This window comes from Ovis canadensis, chromosome 9 (genome assembly GCF_042477335.2).
Source record: "Ovis canadensis isolate MfBH-ARS-UI-01 breed Bighorn chromosome 9, ARS-UI_OviCan_v2, whole genome shotgun sequence".
Lineage (NCBI taxonomy): Eukaryota > Metazoa > Chordata > Mammalia > Artiodactyla > Bovidae > Ovis > Ovis canadensis.
In genome coordinates this window covers 68,796,639-68,815,610 of record NC_091253.1, presented here as the reverse complement: position 1 = coordinate 68,815,610, position 18,972 = coordinate 68,796,639, and the positions used below count along the sequence as shown (strand labels likewise).

At 42.0% G+C, this 18,972-nt stretch overlaps 1 protein-coding gene across 11 annotated transcripts in view; it reads right to left on the bottom strand.

Moving 5' to 3' along the window:
* The window catches only part of SAMD12 (sterile alpha motif domain containing 12), a 527,507-nt gene that overhangs the window by 507,780 nt on the left and 755 nt on the right, over positions 1-18,972 (bottom strand). The window lies entirely within an intron of this gene.

Genomic DNA, 18,972 nt, shown 5'->3' with positions numbered 1-18,972 from the left:
ATCCTCTTTGGAAATGGGTATTCATAGAAAATCTACGCTTAGATTGCCAACTTTTTAAAAAATAATAAAATATACCTAGATAATGGAAGTTAATTGGTGACAAGGCTTATACTCAGCAATCAGATACTAGAGTTTGAATACTGGGTCTTCTGAGTAATTAACCAGCCCAGCCCAATTAAAAACAAACCAACACCTACAACAACAACAAAAAAACCCCTAGAAGTCCTGACATAAGATGACCCACTCCCTTGTCCTAAAAAATATTCAGCCAATTCATCTTACAATGAAAACCATGACTGACAGACCCAATTCAAAGAGATCTTCCTAATTTTTAGCATGGGCTATTTAAATATAAGGAAAGCCTAATATCTACAAACATCTGACAATATCCAGTCAAAAAAGACTAGAATGAATAGAACGAAAACTGCACTGGAAGAAATACAGAGTGAAATAAATTTCAGTTGAAAAAATAAAAATGTTAGCATTAATATCCTCAATAAAATATAAAAAGATTACATCCACAAAACAAGATTAGGATGCTATAAAAACTTCAGAAAACTAAAAAAAAATCTCTTTGAAAAGTTAAAAATGATAGTAGAAATTATAAGTGCCATAGAAGTTTGAAAGATAAAATTAATCTACCAGAAAACAGAACAAAAAGAACAGAGACGAGAAATAGAAAACACAGATTTCAAAAATAAAAACCAGTCCAGGAAATTTATCATCTCAAAAATAGCAGCCAGAGAAATAAAGAACAGAATGAATTGGATAAAAGGAAATCAAATAAATAATTCAAAAAACTTCTCAGAAATGAATGACATGAGTTTCTACTTTGAAAAACCACTAAGTACACAATGCAATGGATAGAAATAGACTCACACCAAAGCATATTCTCATCAAGCTTCTCAGCACTAGAAATAGAAAAGATTTAATAATTTCAAAAAAATGTGTATTTCATACCAATGATCAAGAATGGTGAAGCTTCAGATTTCTCAAAACCAGGACTGGAAACTAGAAGATATTAGAGGCTTCAACATTGGGAGGGAAGGCAATGTTCAACTTATTTTTAAAAGCCTAATCAATTTATCAATTAAATACAAGGGCAGAATATATACCTCATCAGATACGAAGTTCTCCAAAGTATGCTTGCCATGTACCTTTTCTCAGGAGGTAACAGGGGGATGGGATCCATCAGAACAAAGGCGGAAACAAAGTAAGAGATAGATCTAGGGTCCTAGAAGAGGGAATATAACACAGACGCCAAGAAAGGCAACCCAAGGAGACTGGCGAAAGGAAACCGAAACACGGCAGCTCTAAAGCAAGTCTAGAGATGGACTTCCTTAAAACCAGCCAGAATTCTTTGGGGAAATTTTTCTTCAATGAGAAGAGATTGACAGAATACCATATGAATGCATGGAGAAGAGCTTTAACAAACAAATTTTTGTTTGGAATTAGTGATAAGTTTATAGGACATTAAGAAAATACCTCATTTTAAGCAATTTTTTAAAGGCAATAACTCATTTTGAAATTAAGCTAACAAAACTAATAAAATCCCGCTTATAAAGTGCTTAATATACTTCCTTGCACATAGTAAGTAGTCAAAGAATTTAGACACTATGATGATGTTCTTAAATATACATACATATACAGGCTTCATTCTGTTTCTTTTATTAAGTAGCCTCATACAGATACTTAACCAAAGCGTGTTTCCTCATATGCAAAGTGGGGATACATATATTGTAGCAGGCATTATAAAAAATGATTATAAGCCACAATCCTTGGTGTACAGTAAACCCTTAATAAATGGCAGAGAATATCTGTCTATATTCACTTATTAAAAAAAATGGGCATGACTCACTGTCTGAAAATGTAACCCTAATTTACAAGTATCTAACACTTAGAGGGCTTCCCAGGTGACTCAGTGGTAAAGAATCTGCCTTAAATGCAGGAGACGTGGGCTCGATCCCTGGGTTGAGAAGATCCCCTGGAGGATGAAATGGCAACCCACTCCAGTATTCTTGCCTGGAAAATTCCATGGACAGAAGAGCCTGGACTATTTGTCCATGGGATGGCAAACAGCTGGACAAGACTGAGCATTCAGGCAGCACTTGGAGGACACAGTTACATAGTAGCTGAATATAAAAATAACAGTGATTCTGAATGTTTACATGATCAAAGATTTTAGAACGTTAAGAATAAAGATGGCTGAACATCCTATATAGGATAAACAAGAATATATCAATGAGACATTAGGGCAGTGGTCCTCAACCTTTTTGGCACCAGGGACTGGTTTTGTGAAAGGCAATTTTTCCATAGACTGGGGTTGGGGGGGATGGTTTCCAGATGATTCAAGTGCATTACATTTATCGTGTCCTTTACTTCTATTATAATTACATCAGCTCAGATCAACAAGCATTAGATCCTGGAGGTTGGGGACCACTACATTAGGGAATAACTAGATAGACAGATTAATTCAGAAGCAAAGGTAGAAAACCTTGTTAAAAGAACATTTTTAAGAATAAAAGGAAATGAAGTGAAGTTGCTCAGTCGTGTCTGACTCTTTGCGATCCAATGGACTGTAGCCTACCAGGCTCCTCTGTCCATGGGATTTTCCAGGCAATATTACTAGAGTGGATTGCCATTTCCTTCTCCAGGGGATCTTCCCCACCCAGGGATCGAACCTGGGTCTCCTGCATTGAAGGTAGATTCTTTACCATCTGAGTCACCAGAGAAGACTGAAACACATACACCTTTCATTATAAAACACATTTTCTATGGTTGTGACCTTGACAATAACCATCAACAAATTACAGGACTAGCGCTGTGATGATACCTTGAGAAATGTGGACAGTTACATATCTGTTGCCCTGTCAAGAGCTCTAATCATTGTCCTCAGTAGTGCTGCAACTGAAGAGAATGAAACTGAGCATCATGCTTACAGACATTTTTTAAGAACAGAAGGAGGCAGAAGAGAGAAGGCAATGGCAACCCACTCCAGTACTCTTGCCTAGAAAATCCCATGGATGAAGGAACCTGGTAGACTGCAGTCCATGGTGTCACTAAGAGTCGGACATGACTGAGCGACTTCACTTTCCTGCATTGGAGAAGGAAATGGCAACCCACTCCAGTGTTCTTGCCTGGAGAAATCCCAGGGACAGTGGAGCCTGGTGGGCTGCCGTCTATGGGGTTGCACAGTCAGACATGAATGAAGCAACAGCAGCAGCAGCAAGGGGGCAGAATAAAATTACACCAGGTACAGTCAATTACCTACATAAAGTCAAGGAAGAAATATAAACTCTCCCAGGGTGATCTACTGGGTGTATCACGGTGGCCTCCTTGTTTAATAGCAACAGAATGGGCACTGAAGTCATCTGAATTGGTGGTTGAATTCTTGATCCATCAATTACCAGCTGGTCACCCTGTTTGTTTAACCTATACTCTGAGCACATCATGAGAAATGCCAAACTGAATGAGTTACAAGCTGGAATCAAGATAGATGGGAGAAACACCAACAACCTCAGATAGGCAGATGATTCCACTCTAATGGCAGAAAGCGGGGAGGAACTAAAGAGCCTCTTGCTGAGGCTGAAGCAGAGTGAAAGAGCTAGCTTAAAACTAAGATCATGGCATCTGGTCCCATTCAGTTCAGTTGCTCAGTCGTGTCCAACTCTTTGCAACCCCATGAATTGCAGCATGCCAGGTCTCCCTCTCCATCACCAACTCCTGGAGTTGACTCAAACTCACATCCATCGAGTCTGTGATGCCATCCAGCCATCTCATCCTCTGTCATCCCCTTCTCCTCCTGCCCCCAATCCCTCCCAGCATCAGTCTTTTCCAATGAGTCAACTCTTCGCATGAGGTGGCCAAAGTACTGGAGTTTCAGCTTTAGCATCATTCCTTCCAAAGAACACCCAGGACTGATCTCCTTCAGAATGGACTGGTTGGATCTCCTTGCAGTCCAAGGGACTCTCAAGAGTCTTCTCCAACCTCACGGCAAATAAAAGGGGAGAAGGTGGAAGCAGTGACAGATTTCCTCTTCTTGGGCTCTAAGATCACTGAGGATAGTGACTGCAGCCATGAAATCAGAAGACGATTGCTTCTTGGCAGGAAAGCTATGACAAACCTAGACAGTGTGTTGAAAAGCAGAGATATTCCTCTGCTGAGAAAGGTCTGTATAGTCAAGGCTATGGTCTTCCCAGTGGTCACATACGGTTGTGAGAGCCAAAGAATTGATGCCTTGGAACTGTGGTGCTGGAGAAGATTCCTGAAAGTCTCTTGGACAGCAAGGAGATCAAAGCAATGAGTCTTGAGGGAAATCAACCCTGAATACTAGTTGGAAGGACTAATGGTGAAGCTGAAGCTCCAGTATTTTGGTCATCTGATGTGAACAGCCAACTTAGTAGAAAAGACCCTGATGCTGGGAAAGATTGAGGGCAGGAGTAGAAGGAGGTGACACTGGATGAGATGGTTGGATGACATCACCAACTCAATGGACATGAATTTGAGCAAACTCTGGGAGATAGAGAAGGACAGGGCAGCCTGGCATACTGCAGTCCATGAGGTCACAGAGTCAGACACAACTGGGTGACTGAACAATGCACAACAATGATTTGGGGGAAGTTATTTAATCTGTCTGGGCTTTAATTTTGTTATGTACGAAATGAATATTAACTACCATCTTGTAGGGTTACTGGAACAGTCAGAGGATTTAAGACTACCAGTATGGCCTGGACTCCAATCCATCAGTAAAGTCCTTGTCTATTAACAACCAATAACAGCTATATCAGTATATGTTGGCTGAGCAGCAGTCCCAGCTGCTAATATCAGCAAGTGCCTAATAAATGTTAACTATTCTTATTCTTAGTTTCTTATTCCTGTTTTCATTTTTTTTTCTTTCTAGGGTAAATAGGAAAATTTTTCATACCTGAAAAGTGTTTGTTTAAATATTACTTTCATAAGACTATTTAGAAGATACAGTTATAGTGAATCAATAAAATACTAGGAGAGAGAAAGAGAAACTTATCACTTGAGCCAAGGATTAGAGGCCTCCAGGGAAGTCCACGACTTCAGGTTCCATTCTGGCTGCCTTCACTCATAATTGAAGAAAATTCTTGCTCCCTTTTAGAGTATCCCACTTCAAAGTAGGCACTGTACCATCCCTTCCAAATCATGGCAGCAAACAGAGGCCATAATAAAAAAGACTTGAGATGCTGAGTTCTAAATCTGAGCTCCGTCACTAATGAGTTATGGGGCCCTGGGCAAGAGAGCCTTCGCATCCTAATTTATGAAACGGGAACTGGAGCACCTGGTCCAGCTGCCAATAGGTCAGCTGTGGCTCCAACGAGAGGCTGTACTCGGGAAGGCAAGCCAGAGTAGTAGGATTGCAATGATGAAGGCCTGGGGTGAGCCCCAGCAAACATGCTGTGCCAAAGCCAAGCAACTGAATTTCAGTTAAGAAACCCTGGCCAGGCAAAGCAGGTCAGAGGGAGGCAGGAGCTTCGTGGGTTTGTAGAGAGGCACTTAGCAAGCAATAGACGGAACATTAGCTGGGGAAAAGCACTCTCCCTTATCATTAGAATCAGGGACAATGGCCTCAGCACCCTGGAAACCTAAATCTTAAGGCCTTTAAAAGCAGAAAGGAGGCAGGAGATGGAAGGAAATGGAGATGATGTTCCCATCTTGGCAAAACCGAACAGTTGGCCAAGTTTATTTTCAGCATCATTTCACCTTTTTTCTTTTCACCTTTCTGACATCACTCCTACTTGCTGCTATTTTCCTGAAACCCTGACCCCAGGCTGCAGAATCAGGGTGCCCTTGTGGTATCCGCTGGCTGGCCTCTACACCCAACCCCTGGTCCACAGGCAAGCACCCCCCACCCACCCCCACAAAGCCTAACCTCTCCAGAAGAGGACTCATGTTCTGAAAATTATTCCCTCTCAACATTTGAGAATTCAAAGTCCTCGATTCCATCCTTGTCCAACCTGGAATTAGTTATTACAAAATAAACTCAGGCAAGAAATGGTTACTGTCCCACTGACAATGCCAGTGGATGTCCTTAGAGATCATCCTTTAAAAAAACTTCATTGATATAACTGACATAACAGTGTATTAGTAGGTGATCATTTAAGTCTCATAATTTAAAAAATTCTGAAGATGATAATGTCTGAATCCAGTATTCCCCAAAGTGTCCTAACTAGGAAACCTGGAATGAACATCTTTTTAAGACTTTCTTTTTTTTTTTTTTTAATGTGGGCCATTCTTACAGTCTTTATTGAATTTGTTATAATATTGCTTCTGTTTTAGGGTTTGGTTTTTTTGGCTGCGAGGCATGTGGGAGCTTAGCTCCCTGACCAGGAACCAAATCCACACCCCCTGCATTAGACGGTGAAGTCTTATCCACTGGATCACCAGGGAAGTCACAAACATCTTCTGTTTTTAACCAAACTGCAGTTTTACCATGAACTAGTTGAGTGACCACAAGCAAGTCACTTAACATCTCTGCACCTCTTTTGTTATTTGTAAATAGGGATGATGATGGTACCTACCTCACAAGAGTCATGTGAAGGTTAATGAATTAATATGTGATAAGTTGAGAACAGTGCCTATCACAGTACAGGTAGTAATATCTTTAACAGTCATGTGTTTTATTTTATAGTTATAACATTCCTTACCTGTACCAACCACCCTTTCCAGAAAGGACACCTTCTCCAAGACATAATATATCTAAACTCTTGCTGGTGCTGATGGCCCTTGCTCTAGAGGTTACCCCTTTTATCCTTTGTATCTTCAGAATCTCCCTCTCCACTGGGTCAATTCACACACAAACTAGAAACACTCTCAAATATTTCATAGTTTGAACTGCTTCCCACCTACATGAAACCCCCTTGTTTTCCTTCTTCCAACTTTTCACAATATTTACAACTCCCTTGACCTCTCCCTTTCCACAACTCCCTTTCCTTTCCACTTTCACACTTCTTTCCATTTCTTGACGATACATTTGAATCAAGAGTAGCTTCCTCAACACCTCCAAAGTATTAGAATGTGGACTTGCTTCCCCATTTCATCAGAATGCTTTAAATTTTTACCAAACCACTGGGTGCTTCCCAGCACATGTCTTGCTGGCTATCTTAGTTCATCACGTGATGCTGAGACTCTCCACTCTGAAATGGTACCCCATCTTCCACTGACTGCTTCTCCTCATCTCCTTCAGCCTCCTCTTCCTTATCCTGTCCCTTAAACTGCTGGTACTGGTGATCCTGCTCAGCACACATGAAATCTCCCTGACTTACCCACCTACTCTCTTGCCTTAGACATGCACATAGAAGGATGTGCAAAGTGAACGTGTGGAAGAAAGACCTTCTAGGTGGGGAGACCAGCATAAACAATATGGTAGGGAGTCAGCACACAGCTGATCCCTGGGCCCCTCAAGTATCAGGGAAGGTTCCTAAGGGAAAGGAGTGGAGATCAGCCTGAAGCAGGAGGGCAGTGAGTCTGGAAAGGTCGCTGACTGCTAAGGAGTTTGGGCTTGATTTTACTGGCAGTAGAGTGTCCCTGAAGAGTTGGGAGTACTTATATTGCTGCCCACCCTATAACTACACAATCTCAAATCCTATTCTTCCCCGCCCACCCCCAACTCTGAAATGTTTCTCACATCTGTTCCTCTGTTCCTTTCTTTCCCCTTATCTTATTACTTTAGCTTCTTTGGTTTTTCAATTTCTCCAGGCTGTGATCAAACTTTCCATAGAAGTTAAGTTTTAAAAAAACAGATGAACAACAAAACAAACAAACAGAAAAACGCCCTTTAAGAACATCTTCTGGGGAGTCAAGGGCAGTGAGAGGACCTTTGCTGTGGGCATGGCGGCTCCTCTGATTGAAAGCAGAGCCCCCTACACTGCCCACTCTGCCCAAGTCTATATCTTTTTTTTTTTTTTTTTAAGATACATTCACAAACCAAGCCTTGAATCTGAAGCAATCATAAGCCCCATGAAGGAAAGGTTGGTGGCCTTACATTCTTTTATATCACCCGGTGAGTGCTATTCACAGAACTGAGTTTATCACCAGTGCACAATGAATGTTTATTATCCAAATAGGAATGCACACTCATTTGTGCTGGGTACATAAGTGAATCTGGAAACCCACAGGGATAAACAGCAGCAACAAAAACCCTAAGACCTCAGGCTCTTACACAGAAGGAAACTAAAGTGCAGAGAGCCGAGATCAAGACAAATATCTCATTAGAGATTTGATCTACAAAACCTGGAAGAGTTTTCCCTACTGTAGAGCCCAAATAAGCAATGTTTTGTTTATTACACTGTTTTATTCTTCCCCTTAAATTATCAACATTTCCAACAAACAGCTAGTAAAGTAGAGCCAAACTACCAAACTGAAACAAACTCAGAAAGCAACACAGGACTGTGAAAAAGCTTCCCTGGTGGCTCAGTTGGTAAAGAATCTGCCTGCAATGCAGGAGACCTGGGTTCAATTCCTGGGTGGGGAAGATCCCTTGGCGAAGGAACAGCTACTCCCTCCAGCATTCTGGCCTGGAGAATTCCATGGACTACATAGTCCAAAGGGTTGCAAAGAGTCGGACACAACTGACCGATTTTCAGTCTCACTGGAACATGGCAAAGTTGGCAGCAAAGCCCAGTCCCACCACCAATTAGCTGTGTGGCCTTGGAGAAATTTCTTATCTTCTCTGAACCTAAAGTCTCTCAGCTATGGGCTGGGAAATCAACTATCTCATTGCATTATGAAAACTAATGTCTGGAGAAGACTCTTGAGAGTCTTTTGGACAGCAAGGAGATCAAACCAATAAATCCTAAGGGAAATCAACCCTGAATATTCACTGGAAGGACTGATGCTGAAGCTCCGATACTTTGGTCATCTGATGCAAAGAACTGACTCATTGGGAAAGACCCTGATGCTGGGAAAGATTGAAGGCAGGAGGAGAAGGGAGTGACAGAGGATGAGATGGTTGGATGGCATCACTGACTCAACAGACATGAGTTTGAGCAAACTCAGGAGATGGCAAAGGACAGGAAAGCCTGTGTGCTGCAGTCCATGGGTCGCAGAGTCAGACAAGACTTTGCAACTGAACAACATCGGGAGAGTGGCCATCAAGAGGCTGGCTTAGAGTAACCAGTAGTAACTAATGAAAACACATTAATCTTTCTGTTTACTAAACAAATAGTTGTATGCTTTCTATGTGACAGACATAGTTATTGGCACTAGAGATTAATCAGAATATATTTTTAAAAAGTACAATGGCTGTTCTAAAGAAGATCTAAATAAAGATAAAGAAGATCTTTATTCCCTGGAGAACAGAATGACAGCCCCAGTCCCCTTTCCCAAGAAAAATACAATATCCATATACATATTGTGCATATGGTTTAAGGGGGTCAAGGATTCCATGAGACCTTCAGTCCCCTCTTGTGATTTTAGATCAAGATTTAGATTAAGAATCTTGCCCCCACACCAGCATCTCCAAATATACTTACTAAGAATGACTCAGGCCATGCGTTAGATTCAGGGCCCCATTTCTGACTCAAAAAAATACCACCCAAGGGAGGAGAGGAGGAACGTGGATGTTATCAAGTGCCCCAGAGGAACCTCATTACTAAGGAAACACTATCTAAGCAGATTGGTCTTCAGAACACTTGTTTTTCCTAAGCTTATCCACGGTATTACAGCACTATAAATCAAATTCTGCTAGAGACTGGCATACATTGGATCCTCAGTAAATATCTATGAGTGTAAAATGAAGACTATTTCACTTCTAAGCTATAGGAAGTAAATGCTAAGTAAGTAAGTGAAGTCGCTCAGTCGTGTCCAACTCTTTGCGACCCCGTGGACTGTAGCCTACCAGGCTTCTCCGTCCATGGGATTCTCCAGGCAAGAATACTGGAGTGGGTTACCATTTCCTTCTCCAGGGGATCTTCTGGACCTTGGGATCTAACCTGGGTCTCCCGTATTGAAGGCAGACACTTTAACCTCTGAGCCACTAGGGAAGATGAAGTAAATGCTATACTCACCTAAATTTCCAAGATGCCTTAACACCAAAGGGCAATCCTATAGTTTATTCAGGCAGATTTAATTTAAAACTTTTTTTTCACTGTGGTTATCTCAGAGAGCAGAAAACAAACAGAAAGCAAAAACTAAGGCATCACAGAGTACCGACACACACCTGGTTCTAGCCTCAGAGAGGGAAGGAAAAAAAGGGTGATGACTCAGCCAAGACCAGGAAGTAGATGTCCATTTCTTGGCAACTGGTTGCTCTTTTTCCTCCAGCTGTAAACCACTGTCATCATGGGGGAAATAAGCAACTCAACAAAATTAAGTGCAACGTTCATCTACTGAAGCCTGGTTAATATTAAATTTTCACCTCTATGTAATACACAGGCACCTTCTCAAAAACAAACACAAAAACCCTACATTGACATTTTACAACCTCCAACAGGGTAGCACTACATTAAGGCAACCATGTATCATACAAATTCTGGGCTATTCCAAATTCAAATACCCCAAAGACCACTGGGAAATTCTGAAAATCCTAATGCATCCATACCCAAATTATAACTCCAAAACCATGTTTTGCACTTGGAAGCGATTCTGTGGGAAAGCCCTCCATCTAATTTGTGGCTGAGCAAAATCTGGTCTTTGCAGGTGAATCAAGCACTGCTCCCACTGTATAAAGGGAGAGCTCATGAAAGACCCAATTTTCAATCAGATCACACACAGCCACACTTAAAATTTAAATCACTAGAGATCGAATCAATTAACCTTTTCTTAGGCTTCATAAAATGGAGTCCTTGGCTCCACCGGAAGCTCCCCTTGGCAGGCAAGACCAATTCCTTCCAGGGACAGGAAGTAAAATTTTCCTGCTCCAGTTCAATTCATCTATGGCCTCTCAAGCATGTTCTTCCCCAATTTTCCTCCAAAGGGAAGCCCTCCCTCATCTGGGCTCCATTCCTTATCTGGTTTTCCACAATAACAACAACCAAAACAAAACAACAAACAAATATCCAGAACTTGATGGCAAATTCCTGTTGCTTTTTATTATAAAGGGAATTAAACAGCTTTCTTTTGGATGTAAAACCAGTGATGTTTCCAGGCCAAATCCATCCTTGAAGTCTGGACTAACCTGGAAACCAAGATACATTTTGCCATTGCTTTACTTGCATGTTCTTCCATAATGCAATTCAGGGAACTCACTTCTGGAAAACTATTTCCTTCTAATTGTCCCCATTAATGTAATTCTCTTATTCTTGTGAGGTCCTCATTATTAGCAGATGATTAATAGAGAAAAAAATCCAAATTGAGAAAAATACATATGAGACAGTAACTCTAGAGAGCAGTTTGGCAGTTTCTTATACAGTTAAAACACACACGGACTCAAATTCTATTTGGAGCTATTCATACAAGAGAAACAACAATGTTTACACAAAAACCTGTATGCAGCTGCTAACAGTCATTTATTCATAATTACCCCAAACTGGAAACAATCTAAATATATAATTGGTAAATAACCTGTGGTACATCCATTCAATAGAATGCTTGCTATTCACCAATTAAACGGGCTGAATGATGAATTTCAAATGCATTATACTAAATGAAAGAATTCAGACTCAAATGGCAACATAGTATATGATATCATTTTATCATAGTATATGATATTTTATATAACCTGGCAAAGGCTAAAGTATAAAGACAACTCAGAACAGTATGTTAATCAGAGACTGTGAACAAAGTGTAAAGTGAACAAGAATTCTTTTCAGGGTGTAGGAATTGAACTTGATTTTCTTCATGGTTACAAAGAACTACAAAAGGTAAATTTTACTGAATGTAAATTATACCTAAATAATCTGAACTTTAAACTTTTTAAAGTACTAATGTAGAAAGAGAGGGAAGGAAATACAAAGTCAAGTTTCAAAAATTAAGAATCAAACAGTTTGAGTGATACTTGGAGAGAGAAATGGAGATGTTTATCTCCAGTTTAGTCAACTTAGATTAAAATTTTAAGTATCTGTTAATTCTTAGAATTTTAAAAAAAATCAATTTTTTTTGTTATATAGCTCCTCCAACAAGATTCATATCTGCAAGCCAAAACATTTTTCATTTTATGTTTGACTTTTCACAGCCCATTTATAAAAGAGATCATTTTCTCCCCAAAGTATTTCAGGGCATCATTTTTCACCAGAGACTTCTCTTAATCCTTATTTGGTCTAATTCTTTCCTTGGTTCCTACCAAATCAGCATGGTAGGTCAATTTTCCCTTGTTTAATGGTTACCTGGCCTAACTAAGCCAAATCTTAATTGGGTCACAGCTGTCTCATTCTGTCAGTTTTCCAATGTTACTTTCACAGAGTCCATGAATTTTCTTCCTCTTTTGCATGATCCGAAATTTCTCTTTGCAGTCAATTTGCATGCACAATTGTATAACTAAGCAATTATCAGACTAAGAGAGCCCAACCTACAAAACTGTGGGTGTTGAGTGGAAAGTAAATTTTTGGTGGAGAGAGATTAAGTGTTGAGTCTTTAGTGAATAAACACACTCATATTATGAGGAAACTCCGGGAGATAGAGAAGGACAGGGAAGCCTAGTGTGGTGCAGTCCACGGGGTTGGAAAGAGTCAGGCACAACTTAGTGACTGCACAACAACAATTATGATCACTTTTGCTTCCTGCTGTTAATCTCATAATGTCAGGGAATCACACAATGAGTAAAATCAAATACTACACTTAACAGTGAGGATGGCTTTTATTTTACCTATTATATTTTGTTGGTGTTATCCCAACTCTGAGGATCTGCATGCCTTCATTAGCAGCTAATACACAGACACTGTAATACCATTGGGCTATAAAAATGGCTTCTGGACAGAATAGCACCAAACACCTTCCAGAGCATCAGCAGCAGCTGAGGAACAAAGGAACTGAACCAGCTGGTTCCTCCCAGCACCAGGTGCCCTGGGAAAAAGGCTGCAAAGAGAAGGCAGTGAGGCAGCCCCCTGTCACCCAACAACCACCACCCCGTGTGCTCTTCCCTTGGGAGGCAAGCTATACGAGCAGCTTCTTGCACCCACACTTTAGAAAAATCAGACTAAATATAGCCGAGTGTGCTCTCATGAGCTAGCTCTGAGCTGGTAGTGCTGTGACATCCACATCAGAAAATTCGGGAGGAATCAGGAGAGCACTTTTCCTAGCTCACTCTTGTGACAAAAGGACCACAGGCAAGATCCAACTGGGCTGCAGGGAGTGCTAGAGGTCTGGCCAAGCGGATGATGCAGCCCATAGAAAAAGGAACGTATCAGACGTGACAGGCGCATGCCCGTTCACTACCGTGCCCATAGAGGGCTAAACAGCCACAAAGCTAGAACTTGGTGGGGGGGAATGCGGTTAGGGAACACACATCCCACTCAGCCCTCTGTTCTATGTCCTTCCCCCATCCCCCAATCATGAGTATTGTGTTCCAAAGCTCACTCAAAGGCGGTCCCCTTGGTTAGGTCATCCCATCCAGCTCTGAACTAAATGCTCTGTCTGTTCTCAGACCTCCCACGTTATGTTGCTTGTACTTTTATTTAGCACTTGTATCATTCAGCTTTCATCTGAATCCGTCTCCAGCCAAGTGGACACAGGGGAAGGCTAAGCTTTCTTCTTTATGGACTCCCCCCCAAATTTAGTAGAGTTCCTTGCACACAGGCAATGTTCTCCAGCTTATTAACAGCAAATGCCCAATGCGAGAGAAAGAGAGTCCGCAATTTTCTCCTCTTTCTCCTAATTCACCAAATGTACAATGTCTGATGCTTACCCCCCAGGGAACAGGAACAGGTTTTGGATCCCTGGCTGCCCCTCCCGTAATGTGTCCCCAGGGCATCTACTGTGACTCACTCAGCATGTGGATGGAACACAGCTTCACTGGCTACATGTTATCACATATTCCATATGTCTTCACCTTCTCAGCACCAGCCCTGGTTCCTTCTGGCCTAAGTGCACAGCGAGACAGAAGAGAAAGAAGGGTGGCCTGAAAGGAATTAGCAAGGGTGGGGCCAGGTAAGAGTAGGATTAGACTGAAGTCCTGTCCAACCAGTTAGAGATCAGGAGAAGAGCTGGGAGCGGCAGGAAGTCAGGCTAGGGCTCCTACCTCTCCCTCGTGCACCACCACTGGACAGGAGCCCATCCATGATGGGCTTCCATTCATCACTCTCAAGTCCTAAAACAGAGTGATTGGTTAAGCTGCTGCTGCAGGAAAGTCTTATCTTGTGGGATACAGAACAAAATAAATATTAAGAAAAGACGGAAAAAAAAAAAAAAGACCCTTGGTGAAAAGTGAAATGCAGGAGACTTGAGTAGCAAGTAGCTGAACACTGACACGGATGCTACGCAGAGTCACAACGGAAGCCGGTTGACGGTTGCACTGCCTTTACAGCGTGCACTTTTGCAGATGAACGCAGCTAAGGGTTCTCCTTGGGGAGAACATGTGGCCTACTGCAGAAATCAGATGCACCCACAAGCTCACCCATTCTTTCAGGCTGCCACTCATTCGTTCACCCAACCTCACAGAGAGTCTATCATGGGTCAGGCAAAAAGCCCCACCAAGGAGACGTGCACAAAAACCATGTTCCCCACATGGAAACACAGCTAGAAAAACTGGAGGTGGGCTAGCACCCAGATAGCCATCTTCCTCCTTGATTCCTGTGCCATGGGGGGCAGTCCAAAAGGAAAGCACTGCAGGTCTCTCTCCACTCTCGACGGGCTCTCCTCTGGTGAGGAGAAAACAAGTAGCATGCAAGCCTGTGAAAGGGAGCAAGGCATCCGTAGTTGGGGCCTGTCTCTCTCTGGGTCCTAGGTTCTTGCTGCAGGAGCCCATCTCCTCTCTGCAGGCCAAGCTGCCAATGTCACAGAGACAGGCGTTCCTGTAAGGGGTAAACTCTCTGCTGGGGTGCTGCTGCTGCTGCTAAGTTGCTTCAGTCGTGTCCAACTCTGTGTGACCCCACAGACAGCAGCCCACCAGGCTTCGCTGTCCCTGGGATTCTCCAGGCAAGAACACTGGAGTGGGTTGCCATTTCCTTCTCCAAAGCAGGAAAGTGAAAAGTGAAAGTGAAGTCGCTCAGTAAGTGTCCGACTCTTCGTGACCCCATGGACTACAGCCTATCAGGGTCCTCCATCCATGGGATTTTCCAGACAAGAGTACTGGAGTGGGTTGGCATTTCCACTTTACCATCTAGCCCAAAGTCAGAAAAAAATAACTCCTGTACCCTTCTAATCAAGACAATGTCTTTATCTCGAATTGTGATTGTGACTCAGTTCAGGGCCAGCAGGGTACAGTCACTTTTCGTGACTACTTCTCTTTGCCGAGAAGTTCCAACTATCTTCTTCCTCTTTCCCCAGCCACTGTTAGGATTACTTATCCTTACAATATTTTGGTGATGGGCAGTTTTGTTACTCTTTCACAGGAGAAAAACTATAGAATGTGAGCACCGAATGACTAATCAGAGGCTATCTGATAAGTGAGCTTGTTCATTTGAGATGGAGAATGCAGAGCCCCTAGCCCAATGTCACTTACAGCACCCAGCCTTCTATTGGAAATCTTTTTGGAAGGGTGGTGAATATTGGGACTCACCTTTCTGCCATGGAAGAGGAACTATTAATTTATTAGATCTGGAATAGAAACACTATATATATCGTATTTCTCCATTCCACTTTTCTTATACAGCTGAGGATGATGCAGGGAAAGGAAATGGGGACCAAGGTAGGAAAAGTTTTCTTTTGCTCCGAAGCATTTATATTGGGTTGGCCAAAAAGTGCGTTCACTTTTTTTCCATAACGCTGTATGGAAAAACCTGAATGAATTTTGGGGCTAACCCAATACTTCACTCAAAAAAAAGTTACTAATGTCCGCCAAAGTGCCAGGTACCAATCTTGGAATACAGAAGTGGATACAACACTATGTCAGATGAATCTACTTTTTCCCTCTGCCTACAACTCATGTTAGAAAAGTGTCTCAATGGATACAACTGTCTCCACAGTCTCCATGGAGAATGGATTACTCTTGGTTTCTGCAGGTTACATCCTTTCTAGAGGTCCTAGTTCTCCAGCTTAATGGAGTAATTTCTTACAACATGTTTTTAAGAAGGAAATGGATGCCAAAACAATCTCAATCTGAATGCAGACCATAACACATTCTGTGGCTGGAAAGCACAGCTTTAAGTTGCCCACAGGTATAAGACTTGGATCATAACCAGGTTAGGGACTACACCTAGGATGCTGTAATTACTTTAAAGAAAACCTAACTCAGGATAGCCATAAAATACACAGGCAGCATCTCTTTTTCAATGTAAACTCAAAGCTACAGGTTCAACAAAATGAATGAGCCACTTAATTGCTCTTAACACTTTTACAAGTTCAAGCTTACTTAAGAAAACAGGTTACACACTGCAAGAAAAAAAAAAACCACCTTCTAATTTGTTACTAATTACAAAAACTGACATGAATAAGTAAAAATTCCGGGTAGAAAACAAGTTCCAAACAGTACTGCTTTTTGAAAGAAGGATGGTAATATAAATAACAGTTACGGAGAATCCACCTTCTGGGTACCCTTAATAAGCCCTTTTCTTTAATACTCACAACTTTAGTAGTACCTAAAAAGTAGTGTGCCTATTTTTTCCAGATGCAGAAACTAAATCTCAGATGTTAAGTAACATGTATTATATTTCCTATACCATTCCCACTGATGAAATTCCTTATTCTCAGTGTTTCTCAGTGAACTTGGGAAAACTGGTTGTTCCCTGGTCTTGGGTTGGGAATTTTGTATGAAAAGGCCATGCACGACAGGACATTTAGCATTGCTGGCCCATGGGCACAAAATATCAAGCCAGACCCTGCATTATCTCAAACATGCCCTAGGCAGAAATAGCCCTCTCAGATGAAAACCACTGCTCTAGAAGAGACTTTGAGCATCGGAAGACTAAAGAGAGGGGGCACTTCCTTTAAAAGCCTCCCTACCTTCAAACCTCTCAGAAATCCTCAGAAAATTTCATGCACCCTTAGGGAGTCAGTTACAAAAGCTCCACGGATTTATTTCCCATGCATTTCATGAGTATTTGTTGAATACCTATCATGGGTCAGGTAGTATACTACAGCCTGGGAGTATAAAATGTCAAAAGCATATGGTCTCTGCTCCTAAGGGGTTGCAGTTTTACTACAGTCTAGTGAGAGACATGAACTAAGGCAAGTGTTAGGATGGATAGAAGCACAGGTGCTAAGGGAACAGAATGCTACAGGCACTTCCCACAGACTGGGCGGACCACTCAGAAGTCAGAGGGAAAGGAGGGCTAAGACAAGTTCCCAGAGGAGTTTACCCTGAGCCTTGAAAGGCCAAGTGAGAGTAGCCAGGAAGGGCCAAGTTCAAACCAAGAAGCTCGCCTTTGTAAAGACCAGAGACAGGAATATTTGCAGCCAAAGTTTAAAACGTTCCCTTTATTCTTCAAGTTGAAGCTCATTGTGATTCCAGCTCAGGATCTCCTGTTTACTAGACAGCCACTTTAACCAAACAAGGCACTAGAAAATAAAATAAGCTCTCCACAGTCCAGGCATACTTCCTTTCAAAGCCTTTGTTTTTGTAAGGTCTGGCTTCACTGGTATAATAACCCATCAGACAAGAAATATGACTAATTCTATACTTCTTCCAGCAAGCAGGAAATTGTTTTCAAGTATACCCTGGACTGGCAACCAGTGGGAGTGCCCTTGAGGACACAGAAGAGTGGGGAAGAGAAGCTATCATGTCATCTGAGGGGTGAATAGAGAGGGTGCCAGTAGGTCAGCCTGCCCTTGGCCTCAGCTCAGTGAACTTTATCTTGGTGGTGTTTTTTTTTTTTTTTCCTTTTCATCTAAAGTCTTGTCTCAGTTACCATCAACTGTAACAATGCAAAAAGTCAAATTCTCACTCTACTATTCATTTGCATGGAAAAGAAAGCTGGTTATTTTTTTAAAGTCACATATATGATTTGTTATTTAGAAGCTAAGTTGTGCAACTCTTTGTGACCCCATGGACTGCAGGACACCAGGCTCCTCTGTCCATGGGATTTTCCCAGGCAAGAAAACTGGATGGAGTGGGTTGTCATTTCCTTCTCCAGAGGATCATGTATGTGTGTGTGTGTGTGTGTGTGTGTATGTATGTATGTATGTATGTGTGTATAAACATAATTTTATAAATAATTTAAAAGCCAAATATATACATTAAAAGGTAGATAGAAGTGCCCAGCTGGGGAAATCTTCAAACCTCAGACAGTCCAAAAGAAGTCTTCTAAGTTAATCGATGTTGATTACAGGAGCTGGGGTGTTGCTTCTTCAAGTTGCTAAGTAACTAACAAGAGTAATCTAACAAGAGTCAGAGTAGCTCAGTTGCTCTCACCTGGGGTGGGTTAGGGAGAGGAGAAGGAGGCCAGTAAGCTCTCATGGTTTCTTCTTGCCTCCAGCCTCCAAGGAGCAGGCTCATTTCCCCTTGGCAAGGAGCCTGCCACAGCTGGCAAGCATGCCCTCTTTCCAACACCCATTTCCTCTAGGACCTGAGCCACACTCAGGAACCATAATTCTGGAGATGATCGGATGCTCCCCTTTAGTCTCACGCTCATTTCACTTCATCATTCAGACACAGTTTGGCTACTAGTGCGACATCATAAACCCGTCTGGCCCATACATTTTACCCAGAAAGCACCCTCAGCAAAAAAGCCAGTCTTCCAAGGTTAGAGAATCTGAACGAAAACTTGGGATTCCATACAAACCGTCCATCCCGGCTTTCAACCGGGAAGTTCAAAGGAAGCAGGATCATAGAGCCCGCACTGTAAAGCCAAAGGCCAAAATTATATGAGGAAAGAAGGTGGGCTTCAAAGAAGAGGATTCACCCCAATCGAAGAGGTTGATTGCCCTCATCCCTGATTGATTGTTTCTGTAAACTCTGACAGCCTCGGGAGGGTTGTA